We start from the raw sequence: 19,732 nt of genomic DNA, 5'->3' as shown, positions 1-19,732 counted from the left end.
CACCCAAGCAGTATACGCTGCACCCAATTTGTAGTCTTTTATCCCTCACCCCCTTCTCACACTTCCCCCCGAGTCCCCAAAATCCATTATGTCATTCTTATGCCTCTGTATCCTCATAGATTAGTTCCCACTTATGAGTGAGAACATATGATGTTTGGTTTTCCATTTCTGAGTTACTTCACTCAAAATAATAGTCTCCAGTCTCATCTAGGTTACTGCAAATGATTGACCAGTTGGTTTTTGACAAGGATGTCATATCTGTTCAATGGGAGGAGAACAGAGTCTTCAACAAATGGTAGTGGGATTATTGGCTTTCACATGAAAAAGAATGAAATTGGACCCCTACTGCACACCACAGACAAAAATTAACTCGAAATGAATCAACAAGCTAAATATAAGAGCCAAAAGTAAACTCTTAGTAAAAGCATAGGATTAAATCCTCATGACCTTGGAGATGGCAATAGATTCTTAGCTCTGGAAAATAAAAGCATGAGGAGCAGGAGAATAAACACAGATCAACTGAATTTCATCCTAATTAAAAAATGTGCATCAAAGGGCCTTAACTGAAAAGGCAACCTGCAGAATAAGAAAGTATTTGCAAATCACATATCTGATAAAGATTCAATATTCAAAATACATAAAAAATTCTTAAACAACAAAAAGACAACCCAATGTAAACTTGACAAAGGACTTACATAGGCATTTCTCCAGAGAAGATACACAAAGAGCTGATACACACATGAAAAGGTCCTCAGCATCTTTAGTCATCAGAGAAAAACAAATCAAAACCACAGTAAGATACCATTTCACACCTGAAGCCACATGCAAATAAGATACCAGGATGGCTACAATTTTTTACTATTTCCCTTTTTTAAGAAAGCAAAAAGAAAGAAAAAAAAGAACGTGGAGGACTTGGAACCCTGTGCATTGCTAGTGGGCATGTAAAATGATACAGCCACTGTGGAAAACAGTTTGGCAATTTCTCAAAAATCTAAACATAGAATTAACATATGACACAGCAATTCTAGCCCTAGATAAATACCAAAAAGAACTGAGAGCAGGGACTCAAACAGATATTTGTACACCAATGCTCACTGCAACATTATTCACAGTAGCCAAAATGTGGAAACAACCCCAGTGTCCAACAATAGATGAACAGATAAACAAGCTGTGGCATACACACACAATGGAATACTATTCAACCATATAAAGGAATGAAGTTCAGATATCTGCTACAACATGGATGAATCTTGAAAACATACACTAAAGACAACAAGCCAGCCACAAAAGTACAAATATATGATTCCACTTACATGAAATATCTAGAATAGGCAAATTCATAGAGACAGAAAAACGATTCAAGGTTGCCAAGGGTTGGAGAAAGTGGTTTGGAAAGCATAATGGTTTCAGGGTTTCCATCTGGAGTTACAGAAAAGCTTTAGAAAGAGGTAGCTCCACTAGTGACACAACAGTATGAATGTAATTAATGCCACTGGAACACACACTTAAATGTAACCATATATTTAAAAATGGTTAAAATGACATAGTTTACATATCTTTTTTACCACAATAAAAAAATCTTAGAAAAGAAACTATAGAGAGGATATTTGGGTTTCTTGGCAAAAATCTGGGACTTGAATAAGAAAAAGTAGAATCTCTATTTTAACAAACAGCAAATCTTAGGAACAAATGAAGAGTTATATTTGATGATGGACAAACTGGGAACCTGTCTCTTTTATATGATAATTTAACAATGAAGTGACAGACGTTGGGTGAAAGAACTAGTTAGAGATGGGCAGAAGGTAAACAAATACGACTGAAAGACAGGTCGAGTATGCATTATCCAAAATGCTTAGAATCAGAAGTGCTTTGATTTTAGATTATTTTGGATTTGGGAATATTTGCATGTATAGGTGGAGCATCCCTACTCTGGAAATATGAAATCCAGAATGCTCCAATGAGTATTTTTCCTTTGAGCACCACGTCAGTGCTCAAAAAATTTCAAGTTTTGGAACATTCTGGATTTGAAATTTTTGGATTAAGAATACAACTTAATCTTTATTTTAAATCAAAGTTTAGAAGAGTCATTTATATGAACATTTTTTCACCTAACATTAATCTCATTTTTTTCTTTATCCATGGTCATATATTTGAGGTTTTTTTCTCTCTCTACAAAACATATATTATTTCTCACATATATATGATTCATGTGAGAAACTTTTGTTTAAATTTAAGATATAAATAATGTATTTGTGAGAATATACACATAACATACAACACATAAAATAATATGTGTGAGTAATAATATATATTAACATACAGTCATGCATTGCTTAAGGATGGAGATATGTTCTGGGAAATATGTTGTTTGGCGATTTTACTGTTGTGTGACCATCACAGAGTATACTTACACAAACCAAAATGGGATAGCCTACTATCAACCTAGGCTAGATGACACAGCCTATTGCTCCTCCGCTACAAACCCATACAGAATGTTACTCTACTGAATATTGTAGGCAATTGTAACACAATGGGATTTGTGTATCTAAACATCTAAACATTGAAAAGGTACAGTAAAAATACCATATTATCATCTTCTGGGATGACCACTGTATATGTGGTCCATTATTGATCAAAACATTATTACACAGTGCACGACTAGATAATATTATTTCTGACATATATATTATTGTGCTATCTATTCCTCTTCCAAATGTTCACTGGACACGTAACAGAATCGATATTACCAATATAAACTTGGTAATCAATATTGAGAGTTTACAAAAAAACTCACTAAATACAGTCCCTCTTCTTAAGTAGTTTATATGCCATGGATGACAAGTACACAAACAGCTATAACCCAATGACAAGTCGAGAAGTGAGTTTCATTGAGAGGTGAATTCTCAATGGCCAGGCTCACTCAGTAGCTAGTTGAGTGAAAAACACAAATCAGCATTTGTAATTCAGAAGGCAATTCAAATTCAGCAAATTACAAATGACCATAAAGAGCTTTAGGGTTACCTCGGCAAAGATCTGTTGTTTACCAAGATAAACAAGATATTTTAAAATTTCAGACTCCTTAATTTTTAAAGATACATGGCTTATCTTTTCTACTTAGAATTAAATATCTTTCAAAAGTTATTTCTGGTCTTCTAGAAGTTTCAGTCTTTGTGTGTATATGTGTATTTGTATATAAGACACGCTATTAACACACATGTATTAACACACATATATGAATAGCTGTCTTTCAAAAACAAGAAAGATGAAGGTTAACAGTTATCAATGAGAGTTAGCCTGAATATTTTAAAAACCTGTTCTTTCTAACTAGACACCAGCATTTGACAAGAGATGTCTAGTCAGAGGCCATAAAGTAGGAAAAGTGGGTGGTGGAAGGGAGAAGTATTATGGTATATGTGTTTTAAGAATGCTGATAGTCTTCTCCTTCCACACAGAATGAAAATGTGATCACTATGGTCTATTTTAAAGCTTTCTAAATTGTTCTGTATAAATACACTGTACACCTTGCCTTTCAACAATTCAATCTCAATGTAATTTCAGCATGTCCTTAAAATCTTACATTAAACAATCACAAGATAACAACTAAAAGTGATGTAGGTTCACTTCTGGTAAATCTGTGAGTTCTCTGCCATGTCAAAAAAGAAAAAAAATTAAGCCCACCAGTAAATGATTACTGAAAAGACCACTTGCAGCATATGAAACAGATTATTCCTAAATGCTAGTACTCCCTCAGTATGGCTAAGAACGACTGCTCTAAAAACAGTATAACAATTCAGACTTTCATTCCATTACATTTTTTTGCTGAAGTTTTTATACAAAACAATTTAAAAATTAAAAAGTAAAATTGTTAGCAAAATTGAAACTAAGTTATATACTTCTACAGGTGCAAATGGTATGACTTTGTAATACCAAAAATATGAAGACAAAAAATTACTAAGTAGTCTTCCATATAATATAAAAAATAGAGAAAACTAAACTTTCCTTCAAGACTCCCACACAGCATGAAAGTTTGAGAATGTAAAGTCTTACCTAGTTTTCGTAAATACCCATAGGCAATGAAACACCAGACAGGGTGCTGCAGGTGTTGTAAGGTCCAATTGTCCGAAGTTTCTGTGACCACATTTTCCTCTCCCAAGTTGGGTCAAGAGCACTTTCTGCCAGTGTGAGCTTTCCACGGAAGGCAGTCACAGAGCATAGAAGCCTCTTCTATCAGTGTCCCTAATCTTGCCCTTTGTATGGGCCTCCACATTCTTCTTGTACGTCAGAACTACCCAGTGGAATGCAATTCTCGGTATCGGAATGTAAACTTATTCAAGTCAGCCTACACCCAGCAAGGGAATACACAGGAGTCAAGCAGATATTATACTGGTGGGCAATCCTAATTTACAAAATGATAAACATAATACTCCAATATATCAATTTTTCACACCCCTGTTTCCAGAAAATGATAGCCAGTTACTAAATTTTAGTTTCTTCCTTAAAAAAGTCTAAGTAACTGACTGGACTGATGATCCTAAATCAAAACCAATTTATTTGTTTAGGACTTACAAAAAAACCAATCACATAACACTGTCTTCAGACAGCAGAGTGGCAATTAAATTAGGGAGGAAAAGCTAACAAGTAACTGCTGATGCCATCAATTCCATTCTCAAAAATTGGTAACTTATATAAGAATAAATTTTAATATAAGTATAAAAGGAAAGTGGGTTGAAAGACTTTCCATAAAATACATGTAATATTTTCTTAATAAGTTAACTCATTAGTTTAGACCCCAAAAAAGTAACAGCTATGTTAAAAATCACACACACACACCAGATACATATATAAATTACATGTATGTGTGTAAACTGCAAACTGCTTCTAAAGCATGGACTTTAACCGGCTTGTATTTCAGAAGTATTGGGAAAACTGAACACACACTATACATCTCTAAATTTCTTTCAAGGCTCACTTAGAAACATTCTAACAATCATCACCCTACACAAATTAACAGAAGTTTGTTCCTCTGCAAAGTGGATCTCAACATTTAATCTCTGCTTATAAAAATAGAGTACACGATAAAAATTATTATACAATATGAAGGCCTTATAGCTGTGCTATTCCCCCTGTTCGTTCCTCAGTAGTTTGTTGTCTATTTAACAAACACTAAACATACTTAAGCTACTAACATTTTAATTCCTTTAAAAAAAATTCTAACCTGCACTGTCTTCAGTATCTTTGAAGTACCACTAACAGCAATAGTGCTGTCATCTTCTATAGGAGCTCTTTTCTCTGCAGCACTGAGCACTCCCCATTTCCCTGTGTGTTTTCTCCCAGTGAGTCCATGCGCGCGGCGTAGCTTGTACAGAGGCCAACATTCCATCTGACGGCTAATTTCCTGCTTCGATGACCCACCCACCTCTCCTGGCTGCAGCTATGTGTCTCGCATGTTGTATGGGTACTCTTTTTGCATACCAGCCTCATGACCTCAGCGGCTGCCTGACAGACACTCTTTATCAATTTCTATTAATTCATTATCTACTCTCTTGTAAGTGAAGGGCAAGTAGGGAAATCTGCAATGTCTGCTCTCCTCTGTCTTCAAGGTCAAATGCTTCGTGCTGGCAATACAATTTTGTTATTAAAATTTACCCAAGCTGTGCTACAAACTAGTTGCTCTCCGCCAAAGAGATGCTGAACTGTATACCTGGCCTGGGGGATTATCATGGAAAAGACTAGAATAAATTTAAATCAAACAGCATGGGAAAAGTTAAAAGAGGCAGATTTGCTCTCATTTTTCCCTTCAGGAGAAAAAAAGGTGGCTCTTACCTCAGCTGTATTGGGGTGAAGAGAGCAAGCAGTTTTTCTCTCTTGCCACAATCTAAACCAGCAAAGATCAGTGGTGTGATGACTACACTTTGGTAGTGTCTATGTCCTCGTGACCAAACTGCTAGAGAACAGCTCAGCTAAATTAATCTGCTGCTATCAGTCTACACAGTGGCACAAACAGGTCTCTGCTGATCACAGTGCTTTGTACACAGATGGCAGCTGATCAGCTTGTATAAAAGTTATGGTCCATAACAGCTTTTCCTTTCAGCATGTAGACACATGCCCGTCCAATATACTTTTGTTAAATGTTCACCATTGCAGTGTGCAAAGCTGGCCATGTATGAGTTGTATAGACAAGGAAGCTTAGCTCTAATATCTTATTTTCAAATGGCCTTATTTTTTATAAAATTCATTCAAGAAGTAAAATAAACAATTACATTAAGAAATAACCAAACAGATCTATGTAACATATTAATGAGAAAAATGGCAGATGAATATAATGAATGATTCAGATTGGCCCTAAGCAAGTAAGAACTTGAACTGATCTCAAGAATCACAACTAAACATCTGCTATTCTTTAAAGCTCTATGTTAATGGCATCAAAACCTAGCCACTAACCTGCCCCAAAATTGGCACATACCGTAAGAGAAGTTGAAATGGTAAGTATGTCTTTGTAAGATTGAACCTCAACAAAAATTCAGGTCACTTGAAAAATACTGTATTCATAATTCTTGGAAGTTAAAATAACACATGTCCAAGAAAGGAAAAGCATAAACTCATACACATATATAATCTTTTACAAAGATATCAAGTAATAAAATGGCAACTGATTTAATTCATCTGAATTAAATGTGGACTCTTCTCATGAGCCCGTACTTGTTTTGTAAGTGAAAGACTGTTCTAATTCTACCAATAACTAACACTGGCAATATTGCTTAACCTTTGTTTCAGAGCTTCCCCCTTATAGACTGAAGTGGTAAAAACCTATTATTTATAATCAAAATATAAAATACTTAGGAATAAATACAATGAAGAATGTGTATGATCTGTATACTAAAAACTACCAAAGGGAACTTAACCTTGCAAAGGGAAATTCTAGAAAACTTAAATGGAGAGAGTTCACGGTTTGGAAAGCTCAATATTGATAAGATAGTAATCTTTCCCAAGCTGATCTACAGACTCAGTGCAATTCCAACCAAATCCTAACGAACATTTTTTTGGCACTGATAACCTGGTTTAAAATTTATATAAAAAGGCAAGGACAGAATAAAAACAAGCAAGAACAAAGTCAGGGAATTACGCTATATGACTTCAAAAGTGACTATAAAGTTACACAAATGAAGATAGTGTGGTACTGGTGGAAGAACTGACATGTAAAGCAATGGAACAGAAGAGAGATTCCAGAGATAGATCTAAACAAATATTTCATAGTTAAATAATTTATTTTTACAATTAATTGATTTTAAACAAACATGCCAAGGCAATTCTATAGATTAAAAATATTCTTTTCAATGAAGTATTCTAGAACAACTGAATATCTGTATGAAGAAATGTAAATCTCAACCCTTACCTCACACCACACACAAAAATTAAATCAAAATAGATCTCAGACCTAAATGGAAGAAGTAAAACTATTACATTTCTAGAAGAAAAACTGAGGAAACCTTTATGACATGAGGTTAAGAAAAGATTTCTTAACAAGGACACTAAAAGTACAAAGTATTAAAAAACAGGTTGACAACATGGACTTCATTAAGATTAAAAAAGCCTTAGCTTTCAAAAACACAGAGTTTTTATTTATTTTTTTTTAAGGTGCATGTTAGATTAGGAGGAAATTTTTGCAAAATATAGCCAACAAAATAATTGTATCCAAAAGATTGCTTACACAACTCAAAAATAAGACAAACAATCCAATTTTTTAAAACAGCAAAAGAGGTGAACTGACACTTTGCCAAGATACAGAAATGGCCAACAAACACATGAAAAAATTATCAACATTAATCTTCAGAGAAATACAAAATAAAAACCACGGTAAGAATACTGCCGCATATCTACTAGAACAGCTAAGATGAAAAAGACTGACAATACCAAGCGTTGACGAGGATGTGAGGCAAACAAAAATCTCATAAACTGCTAGTGTGCATAAAAAATGTTATAGCCACTGTGGAATACAGTGTGGGAGTTCCTTATACAGTTAAATACACATTTACCATGTTATCCATCAATTTCACCCCAGGTACCTTTCCAAGACATTAAGGAAAGCATATCACCCACACAAACAGACATTTGTGAATGTTCATAGAAGCCAAAATATGAAAGCAACTCAATCATTTTCAAATTAATGTTTTGTGAAAGATTAATATTGCCTCATTTACAAAATTCGGTAACTTTATAAATCTGGCATTCACTTTATGTAAGGGTTGACAACATATTGCATGGCTTGCTAAAATAGACCATGAGACATCTCTGCACTGGGTTGGGCAGTACAGCAAAATTTTAAAGTTTTCAAATTCTGTTCCTGTTTGTTACTTTCTGACATAGCTGTAAGTACTCTTCTTTTCCTTCAGTATTCTATTTACCCAACCTCCACCTACCCTACCCTGTATCTACAATCTTTCTCAGGAACCCAGGTTATCTCTTTATATCCCCTGTAGCTCCCATCTATTTGTCAATGCATTAATTAAACATGCCTAAAATCAAGTATCTTCATTTCAACTCTGATACCCACCTACCTCATTCCCTCCAGATTTGGTTATAGCTGTCAAAGTAATTGCTCTATAGACATCCAAATTCAAAGAACGGAAGCCATTTTTTACTTTTTTTCTTCCCTTGTCTGTAACCTTCAGTCACTAAATTCCACCAATTAGCCCTTTTAAATTATTCTCCATCAACTTCTTTTTCCATGGAAATACTATTCAGGCCCTTAGCTTTGGCACACAGAGACCATTAAGATAAGGTTCCTATTTCTGGTTTCAACTTTACCAGATCTTCCAGGGATTCTCTTCTTCTATTGATCTAAAAGTCATTCACCTACAGCCTCTCTGTTTGAATCTGATTAACCACCTGCTGGTATGCTTTTAAAACAAGAGAGTCCAAGGTCCAACCCAGATGTGGCAAACCAAAATCTCCAGGGCGTGGGATTCAGCATTTTGCCCATCCTAAGCCAGGCAAATGTAATAACTGCCTGGTTTGAAAACCTCTACCTTGGGCAATTACTTTGAAAGTCTTGCCCCATGTCATCTTCAAACCATCATTATTGCCAAACACAAGGACTCTAAAGTCTTTTCTATATACTGTCCCACAAGCACGTTCTTAGAAAAATTAAAATTCATGTTTCTTGGGCTTGAATGGTAATCAAGCAGCTCTTCTCTACTATATTTGAAAGACTAAAATTACTTTATGTTCTAACATAGATAATCAATGAAAAGAAATCTGTTTCAGTCACAATGATGCTTTCAAACACAAAATTTCCTATACATAAGAGATTTTAGAAGTTCACTTAAATGGGGCCAGACATGGCAGTTCACACCTGTAATCCCAGCACTTTGGGAGGCCAAGGCAGGTAGACCACTTCAGGCCAGGACTTCAAGACCAGCCTAGCCAACATGGCAAAACCCCATCTTTACAAAAAATACAAAAATTAGCCGGGAGTGGTGGCACATGACTGTAATTCCAGCTACTCAGGAGGCTGAGGCACAAGAATCACTTGAGACCGAGAGGCAGAGGTTGCAGTGAGACAAGATCACACCACTGCACTCCAGCCTGGGTGTCAGAGCGAGACTCTATCTAAAAAAAAAAAAATCACTTAAATGGGATAATGGCTATAAAACCTGGAATACCTTATTCAAAGCCAATTCCTTAGTTTGTGTTCCCAAAATTATGTAAGTTAAAATTCAAGATAAGGTGAAAAGAAGTAAACGGAAATGGTCTCATGATTCTGAGTAATAACTAAATTATTATCATGCACTATATCCATCATGGCAAGAAAAGAGGGAAACATATATGTCTCTGATACATACATGCTAGAATATATACACGTTCATCCTAAAATATATCTGATTTAGCCTAATGAAATGGAATTTCTCAACTTGAGGTTTTTCTATATGTAAAACTGAATTAAGTCTGCCTAATGACTATTTTCTAAATTCACCCTAATGAACCATAAAATAATAATAATAAAACACAAGAATGTGTTTGACAAATTTTAAATTGCCCTCATTTTTAAAACTATCTGAAAATGTTTAATACCAAAGTTATCTTAAGGAAATTACACTTAAATTCTAAGCAATTTCTAGTTATAAAACACGAAAAGGTAAGCCATCAATTAAAGATAAGGTTAAGATTACCTTGAAATAATCTGACTCAAAAAAAGTAGATAAAAGTATAACCAAGAAAATAATGATTTAATGTTTGTGTAGCTCTCTAAACACATGAATAGTCAATAGCAGAAATTCTATTTTCTATTTAATAGCAAAAATATGTAACCCCTATAAAGCCATAAGAAACATCTAAGACAATACTTTAAATATTTTGGACTCACAATTCAAAATACTAATTGGTAATAAAAAATAACTGCAGATCCTTTTAAAAACCACATGACATTTAAATTCTTACATTTAAAAAAGCAATAATATAAACATCTAAGCTATAGTCCTTCACTTTATTATTTCAACAAGTACTGTCAAAAAATTTATAATACATGGAAAAAATTAAGTGGGTACATAATACAGAATAAAGTCATCTTTAACATTTCAAAATATGATTTTGTTGTCTTCAAAATATATATATATATATATATATACACACACACATATTCAACTCATAATAAGAAGGTCCCTGAACTATGATTAATTGGACATTTTTATCTTAATAATGACATTCCAATTTCCCAGAGTATAATTTGCATCACATATCAATCTTCTTTTAACCATACTATTACTCTTGTTATTTTCTGTTAGTGACCCCAATACAGAGAGTACACTTTCTTAAACAAAAACAAATTTAGCTGCTCTATTATTTTAAGATACACCCTGAATTCATACAAGTGAAACAGTAACTCACACATCCCTCTGTCCCTTCTCCAAAAACAACCGGAACACAGACAAGAGTTAGGAGTTCCTGAGCACTTAGCAGTGGGTAACCAACTGAAACATCTTCCAGAGAAAAACAATACTGTGTTTCATTGACACAAACATCAGACTCTAAAATCTTTATGAAATATAGTATTATTTATTTCTTCACGAGAAATATAAACATCACTGCAAACAGGACTTCTGGGATGAACTATCACACACTCATTTATAGCAAGGATCACAAACAATGCCCTAACTGAAGACTTTTAAGCATCAGGTGACCTGGGGAACTCCATCAACTATACACACAAAAAATATCACAGTCCTTCTCTTTACAGCTACTTACTGTGTTAAGACACTACCAATCCCAGTACTCCAAAGGCCACAGAAGCCTACGTAAATGTACAGCACATCTGCGATGTTGTAGTTATAGCAACCAAATTCCCAACTTGATCCAGCAATTGAACCCTCTCCCTCTAGAGAACCGTTTTGCTCTGTGCATCAGGTATCACATTGGAATATGATGTACAACAGGAAACAGGGTTCTAAATAATGCTAAAAATCATGTTAGTGTTCCAGGATGAAGATACTTCATACTGAAGCAGAAAGTATGACGAACACCCGAAGGGGGAATTTTTAATATATACCACTGTGACTATTTACATATTTCACTTTACTCCTTTAGAGACCTACCTTATTTTACATTTAAAATAGAATATACTTACATCTAGTGTAACTAAAGTTTCCCTTCAATATCATCAACTCTAGTTGAAGCAAGTTGACATTTGTTTCATTATTTTCTTTGCCTTATTTGGAATTCTCTCCCTGCACTTCCTTAAAACCTTTAATATAAGCCTTTGCCTTATATATGTCATAGGAATACCAGGACTTGAGTAAACTTCCAGTAAGACAAATAGGAATTACAGATAATGTAAAAGCTAAAGGAGCGTGGCTGAGCTGATGTAGAATGTGAGCACAGGCAATTAACGCACTCCAAGGGTGAGGGGGAAAACTGAAGAGCAGGTGTAACAGAGACCGTGGCTTCCCTGCTCCAATATCCATTTTCCTCTTTCTCCTTAGAAGGATATTTTTATATTATTTTTAGCAGGGCGCATCACATTGCAGAATAAAAGACTACGTGTCCCAGGATCCTGGGTGGCCTGAAGCAGCCACATGACTACATTCTGGACAATGAGATATAAATAGAAATGATGTTTCAAGGAATCTGTCTTGGATGGAAAAGGTAACTTTTCTGCTCTATTGCCTTTCCTCCTGCTTCTAGCTTTTAATGCAGACATGATGGCTGGAGTTTGGCAGACATGATGGCTGGGGTTCGGCAGACATCTGTGCTACCAACTGACCCTGAAAATACAAGCCACATGCTAGCACAAGTAGAGAAGAAGGGTGGAAGCCTATAACCTTTCACCTTTGGAGTCACCACCAAACCATCCTGGACCATCCACTCCCAGGGTCCTTTTCTGTGAGAGAAAAATTGGGTCCTACTGTATTGTTGCAATTGTTTTTTGCAACCAAAACTAATTACAACTAACACAGTAAGAAAACCAACATCCAGCAAACACCATTTGCCTTTTTTCCTCTTCTACACCCCTGCAAAGGTCGAACAATATCAATTTATCATACGGTTTCCCCAGACTCCTCCTCCATTACCGTGCAACCTCATTCTTTTCCCTGGTTTTCTCATCTATATCAACCTGACATTAAATAAATTGTAGGCTACTGAAAAGTTATTTCTAAAAGGGAATATGTTATCATAATATTGTCAAACTTTATAAGTGATTTTTTTAAAGGGCAAGTTAAAAATATAATCCTGACCCAACAGAATTCAGCAAACATTGATTAAATGCCTGCTGTGTCCTAGGCACTGGGGAAGCAAAGATGAATAACAGAGCCCACACCTTTGAAAGTATCACAGTTTAGTATGATACGCAATGATTGATCCTGACAGGAACACAAGGGTAGACTTCCTAAAGAAATTCACAGGGTAGGGGGAAGGTGCTAACAATGTGGTGGATATCCCAGACAGGCACAACAGCTTAGACAAAAGTGTGTCCAGACCACAGAGATCAGTAACTGTAGAGCATGTTGGAAGCACCACAAGCTGGAAGCATTTTGAGCTGCCCTGTATGTCTCATCAAGGGAGTGTGGATTTATGTTTGGTAGCAGGAAATCACGGAATTCCGTGATTTGAAGTGCTTTCATGCTCTCAAAAGCTAACACCTCCCCCACCCCATTCCACCCCACTGTGGGAATTTCACCCACTTCTGCAAGTACCTCCCCTCTTTCCTTTATCACTTTTGTACCTCTCTCAACTGGATCATTTCCATCAACACACAAACACATGCTAGCATCTCCTAATTTTGAAGAGACAAACCCCTCTTGACTTTACAACTCCTAGTCACCACCCCATTTTCCCGCTCTACTTCACTATGAAATTTCTTGATATGATGAAATTTTCTGTTTCACCAATTCTTCTCTCCCCATTGTCTCCTCAACCAGCTCCACCACTCCACTAACACGAGTCCTGTTAGGTCACAGGACTCCCATGTTGCTAAATCCAAAGGTTATGTCTCCCATTATTGAATGTCCCTGCAGCACTAGACAAAGTGACCCTTCTCCCTTCTCAAAACACTTTTTAATCTCTTGGCTTTGATAGCACATGAGGAGGATCTCTCCTTTAGTTCAGCACCACATTCTAAGCAAGCATATAAGAAGCAATAAATATCTGTAGGATGAATAAGATAGAAGTATACGCATATCAAACATTGCAGGTGAGTTTAGGTCAGAAGTCAAGATAAAAGAGCTCATTAGTACTGATTAAGCACAAAGGTAAGGAATCTCTTGAAAAGACATGACTAATAACCTGGAGTAACGTCTGATTTTAGAAATCAGTTCTGGTCATTTTTGCTCGTAACTTTTGATAATCCTTTTGGTAAACAATTCTTCAAAGATAAAGTTGTTGGGACACTACCCCTTGTAGTGATTAGGTTTTGCACATTAATATCTTAAAAAGAACAACACATATACCGCTCATTCTTGATAAACTACCTACTTAATAATTACCTAATACGTTAATGCTTTGTAAAACTAATACAGGTATGTCAGTTTTTTACACCTGTTGTTGGATTAGGTGCAGGGTAAATAAGTACGGAAGACTTAAGGGAACAGAGTCAAGTCCTAGAGGATGAATTGACACACATACACACAAACAAATATATATTTATGCACATGTGTATATTTTAACTCAACTGTAGATTCAGTTATATAGATATGCATAGATCAAATTGAACATTTTTAGGTTAAAATGGATGGCTCCCAGACTAACCTAGTACTTTTATTAACTGACCAACTGCAGGGCCCAATCACCTGCTTCTGCAAAAATAACATGATAATGAGTTGTACAAGACGAATCCTAAGATAAGCAGTTCTTACACACTTAGTAACCCTTACTAATTCTCCCATCATCTAACTTTAGGCCATTCCAAATATGAATTAAATAAAGTCTTATGGTTTTCCTTTTCAAGAAAACAACTTCTTTTTTTTTTTTTTTAGACGGAGTCTCACTCTGTTGCCCAGGCTGGAGTGTGGTGGCGTGATCTCGGCTCACTGCAACCTCTGCCACCCACGTTCAAGCAATTCTCGTGCCTCGTCCTACCGAGTATCTGGGATGACAGGCTTGTGCCACCACGCCTGACTAATTTTTTTTGTATTTTTAGTAAAGATGCGGTTTTCACCATGTTGGCCAGGCTGTTCTTGAACTCCTGACCTCAGGTCATCTGCCTGCCTCAGCCTCCCAAAGTGCTGGGATTACAGGCATGAGGCACTGCGCCTGGCCAACAACTTCTAATAATGTTCTCTATAAAGAAAAGATCTAAAAACTTATGTATTGCCTCATTTAATCCTATTATAAGTTAGTGATATTTTCCCATGGTAGGAGGAAAGGGTATGTAAGACCAGTATATTACTTGTAAAACTCAATGAGGACAGTTTTAACATGATTTGTAGTGTTTCCTTTTCCCCCTCCATTCCATCTCCAACACCACACTCCCATCATGCTTAATCTGCACTCCAGCTGTGATTTTTGCCAATACCTGAAAGTAAATCTTACGTGAATATACAACTTCCAGAACTCCATCCCTCACTTATCTTTATGCCTTTTGGATATGTTTAATGTCCAATAAAGTTACCCTTCTGTAGCATAATTCACTAGTGAGTTATTTTTAAAATGCCATACTCCTTAAGGTATCTTCAGTAAGTCATTGGATGACTTAAAACAAATGTGTACTCTTTCAAGAATATGATTTTCTAATCCTATATAGCTCTTTACATGAAATACGAAACACTTAAATTTGTCTTCACATACAGGTGGCAAAAAACATATGAAAAAATGCTCAACATCAATAATTACAAGAGAAATACAAATCAAAGCCACACTGAGATACCATCTCACACCAGTCAGAATGGCTATATTAAAACGTCAAAAAACAACAGATGCTGGCCAGGCTGTGGAGAAAAGCAAACGCTTATTATACACTATTGGTGGGAATGTAAATTAGTTCAGACATTATGGAGAACAGGTTGGAGATTTCTCAAAGAAATAAAAATAGAACGCCATTTGACCCAGCCATCCCATTACTGGGTATATAATCAAAGGAAAAGAAATCATTCTACCAAAAAGAAACCTGCCCTTGCACATTCATCTCAGCACTATTCACAATAGCAAAGACATGCAATCAACCTAGGTGCCCATCCGTGGTGGACTGGATAAAGACAACGTGGTACACGTACACCATGGAATGCTACACAGCCATAAAAAAGAATGGAATCATGTCCTCTGTAGCAACATGGATGGAGCTGGAGGCTGCAACACAGAAACAGAAAACCAAATATCACATGTTCTCCCTTGTAAGTGGGAGCTAAACATTAGCTACTCATGGACATAAACATGACAACAACAAACAGTGGGGAGTACAAGAGTGAGGAGGAAGGAAGGGGGCAAGAATTGAAAAGCTACCTATTGCATACTTTGCTCACTATCTGGGTGATGGGTTCAATCAAACCCAAACCTCAGCATCACACAATATACCCTTGTAAAAAACCCTGCACAAGTACTCCCTGAATCTAAAATCAAAGTCAAAATTAAAATAAATAATCCCACTTGAAAACAAATAAATAAATTTGTCTTCAGTCTCTGCCACATATAGAACTAACTCATCCATTGTTTTACCTCCTCCCATTACTAAAAAAAACCTTACAGGGTATCAGAACAATCACTTAAGTTATCATGCAGCAGCGGCAAGCAGAAAGTAGGCCTGTGATTTTTAAACTCAAGTAGCTCATTGTTCATCATGTGAATCATAATGAGAATAGTATTTCAGCCTCTCCAAACTGATTAGTTAAATGTTCTGTTTCTCCATTTATTCTCATTATAGCTGCCAGCTCTGATTTAAAATGTGATTATTAAGAGTACCACAGCACAGTTTTAATTTTTAAATTATGGATACAGTTGGTATCAATGAAGGAGAAGCACTAATTGTAAATGGACACAGTCAATGTGGTGCAAATACATGATATGCACATTTCAACCTTCTGCCAATGTTACTTGAGACCTAATTTACCAACAGTCCCGGCTTTCCAACCAAGTTATACAGCTTTGTAAAGTAGAGCTCTCATCAATGCCACTATTACCAATGCTTCTGTAACTATTTCACTCCCTAAACTACACTTGCATTCTAGATAAATTGATCTCAATCTTTTGCCCTCACTCAAGCTGTTGGTTATGTTTGAATCGTCCTCACTCAATCCTATCTCTGTGCCATCACTTATGTTCTTTACCATGTCCACATTTTCTTCCTGATCACTTTCCAACAATCTAAATTATAAACCCAACTCAAAAATACCCCCTTAAGAGCCACCCTTGAGGACCTTCCACATACATTAAAATATCCCTCTCTTTGAAATGATTTTGCATTTTGTATGGTCTTTGCCACGTCAATTTACACAGTACTACGTACTTGTTCAATGATACCCAGGGAACTTTTTCTACTTCCCATGCAACCGCCTCATTGCCGCAAGCAGATACTAAGTTACATGACGGCAGGGGTAGATCATCTTGCTTCTTTTGAATACTCTAGGACTCACTGTAGAGACCACACAGTAGGAGAGTGGTCAGGTCAATGCAAGTTTCAATTAATGTTTGAAAAAACACTGAAAAATATAAAATGAGGAGAATAATCCATAGATAAGCATGGAAAGGGCCCATGAAGCAAACCTCAATTTTGATGGCACTTCACTGCACAGCAGTTCCCACTGCCAGTACATTTTCAGTTATAGATAAAATTTCTTAACGCACTTGTAGTATAGATTATTTTGCCTACTAAGTCTGCTGCCCAAATAACCTGGTAAATCAAACCCTAGAGTCCATGCATCAGAAGCCACCACTCTCTGTATAGTCTTTGTCCTAATCTCTCTGGTTTCCAGCCGTAATTACCATCCTCCTATTGGCATCTTCAAAGTTCCTAGACTAATAGCTACCCTGGGATTAATTTCCCTTCAACCTTACAGTCCCTACCTGGCCAACACATAAAAGAAAGTGAAGAGATTCCTCTCCAAATGCTCTATATAAAAGATAAAAAAAGTTTTAAACTATCAGAGCAATAAAGATGCTGTTTATGATTAAATATGGGACACATGACTATTTCTATTAAAAGGCCCTTCCTTTGAGACTTCTATGATAAAATTGATTTTATTAAGAAAATCAGCAGACTCCGCCTCAAAAAAAAAAGAAAATCAGATTAAGCATTTCAACAGCAGTGATTTTTTAAGACTGTGACCAATATAAAAGAGTCTCTCTGTATAACAATAATGATTCATGTCTTAAATATCTAGCATAGACCAGGTGCAGTGGCTCACGCCTGTAATCCCAGAACTTTGGGAGGTCAAGGTGGGGGGATCGTTTGAGGTCAGGGTTTGAGACCAGCCTGAGCAACACAGCAAGACCCCATCTTTCCCCTCAAATATTTTTCAAATCAGCAGGGTATACTGATGTGTGCCTGTAGTTCCAGTCACTTGGGAGGCTGAGGAGACAGGATGGGTTAAGCCCAGGAGGCTGAGGCCACAGTGAGCTAAGATTGTGCCATTGCACTCAAGACTAGATGACAGACTTAGAACCTGTCTCTTTAAAAACCAAACAGACAACAACAAAAAACTGGCAGTGGCTCACATCTGTAATCCCAGGATTTTGGGAGGCCAAGGTGGGAGGATAAGTTGAGGTCAGGAGTTCGGGAGCAGCCTGGCCAACAAGGTGAAACCTCGTCTCCACTAAAAATACAAAACTTTGCAGGATGTGGTGGTAGGCACCTGTAATACCAACTACTTGGGGGGCCGAGGCACGATAATTGCTTGAATGTGGAAGGCGGAGGCTGCAGTGAGCTGAGACTGTGCCACTACACTCCAGCCTGGACAACAGAGTAAGACTCCATAACCCCTCCCCACAAAATAAAAATTGTACACTTTTTTTTTTCTTACTGCAAATAGGATTTTTAATGACTGATAAATTACTAGAAAAATGCTCTAACTCAATGAGTTAACATAAAACCTAGGTAAACTATCTCCTTCTCTAACAAATAATCTAAAGAGCTAGATATACATTCAGAAATACAGTCTGAACCTATCTTTAATAAATTCCTAACCTTCCAGAACTCAGCAGCCAAAAAATAATATATTGGTTCATTATTATATTGTGACTTTATTAGGAAATAGGCTTCATCATTCATAGAATGGGGTAATTTTAGACAAAAATTTAAATTCCACAATTTCTATTATAATTTTTAAAAATATACTGATTTAGGGTATTTAGGGACAATGAAAATTGTCAATGTTTTCCTATCCATTACGTACAATAGCATAAAGCAAAGGTACATTAGAAAACCATTTCTAAATCTGCAACCTCATAAGATAATCTTCATCTATTGCTTTCCAGCCCCACAGCTGTTGCAAATGATGCCTTTGAAAATATTATGTAGGAAAAACTCCTTCTTCTTACTACCCTCTGCCTGTCAATTATTTTAATCAATCAACCTGCAATGACTATGGGTGTAATCAGCACTCATAAAGTTATGCAGCACACAACCTTACAACTGAGTGGCCACAACTGCTTCACTCATAGATTTGAAAAAACACATCATAGTTTGCACTGTTTCTATATTCACCTATGGCAAATATTCTCTCTCACCCATACACTCCAATCTTAAATTACCTTTGCTAGTAATCTTCTGTTGATACAAAGACACTGAATTCATTTTAAATGACTTTTAAGAAAACAATAACTATAAATTGTACCTTGCTTCAATACAAACTATAATTCAAATAAGAGTTTAGCTCTATCTGAAGGCAACAATATATGTAACAACATAAAATACATGGTGTTACAGGCACTTGTATAAATATCAGTGTTTCAAAACTTGACAAATTTCTAGTAGATTAAAAACAAAACTCACAAAAACAACATTCATAATCACTGAAACTGCTTGAAGTGGAGAAGAAGAGTAAGCAAGCTGTCAGTGATAGTCACATAGGAATTCATAAGCCCTACAAACCTTAACAAGGAACAACACTCACGTCTGAACAACCAAAGTAAAAGTACATACCCAAACCACCCTTATCTTCTAGGAAGGTAACTAAAACAAAAGAAAAAAAATTAGAAAAACATAAAATGCTGACTTAAATGTCGACTGAGGGATTTCAATAAGGCTAATTAAATCTGGAAGCCAAATGACAGATTTTTCTGCCATATATATCCTCCTTTTCACTGGATGAAA

General features: G+C 36.1%; 1 protein-coding gene across 14 annotated transcripts in view; it reads right to left on the bottom strand.

Annotated features, from left to right (window-relative positions):
• Positions 1–19,732, bottom strand: part of RAPGEF2 (Rap guanine nucleotide exchange factor 2) — a 486,440-nt gene that overhangs the window by 127,983 nt on the left and 338,725 nt on the right. For 3 of the 14 annotated variants that reach the window (XM_028848854.2, XM_078002400.1, XM_078002402.1), the window contains exons 1-2: positions 5,216–5,423; positions 4,048–4,339 (exon numbers count right to left, since the gene is read on the bottom strand). The exons of 8 other annotated variants lie outside the window; for them this stretch is intronic. The gene's annotated coding sequence lies outside the window, so the exon portion shown is untranslated. Of the gene's footprint in view, positions 1–4,047; positions 4,340–5,215; positions 5,424–19,732 lie in introns of those variants that run through there. 3 more of the 14 variants (XM_028848851.2, XM_078002399.1, XM_078002401.1) reach the window with 1 other exon arrangement.

This window comes from Macaca mulatta, chromosome 5 (assembly GCF_049350105.2).
Source record: "Macaca mulatta isolate MMU2019108-1 chromosome 5, T2T-MMU8v2.0, whole genome shotgun sequence".
NCBI lineage: Eukaryota > Metazoa > Chordata > Mammalia > Primates > Cercopithecidae > Macaca > Macaca mulatta.
This window is presented reverse-complemented; position numbering and strand designations above follow the sequence as displayed.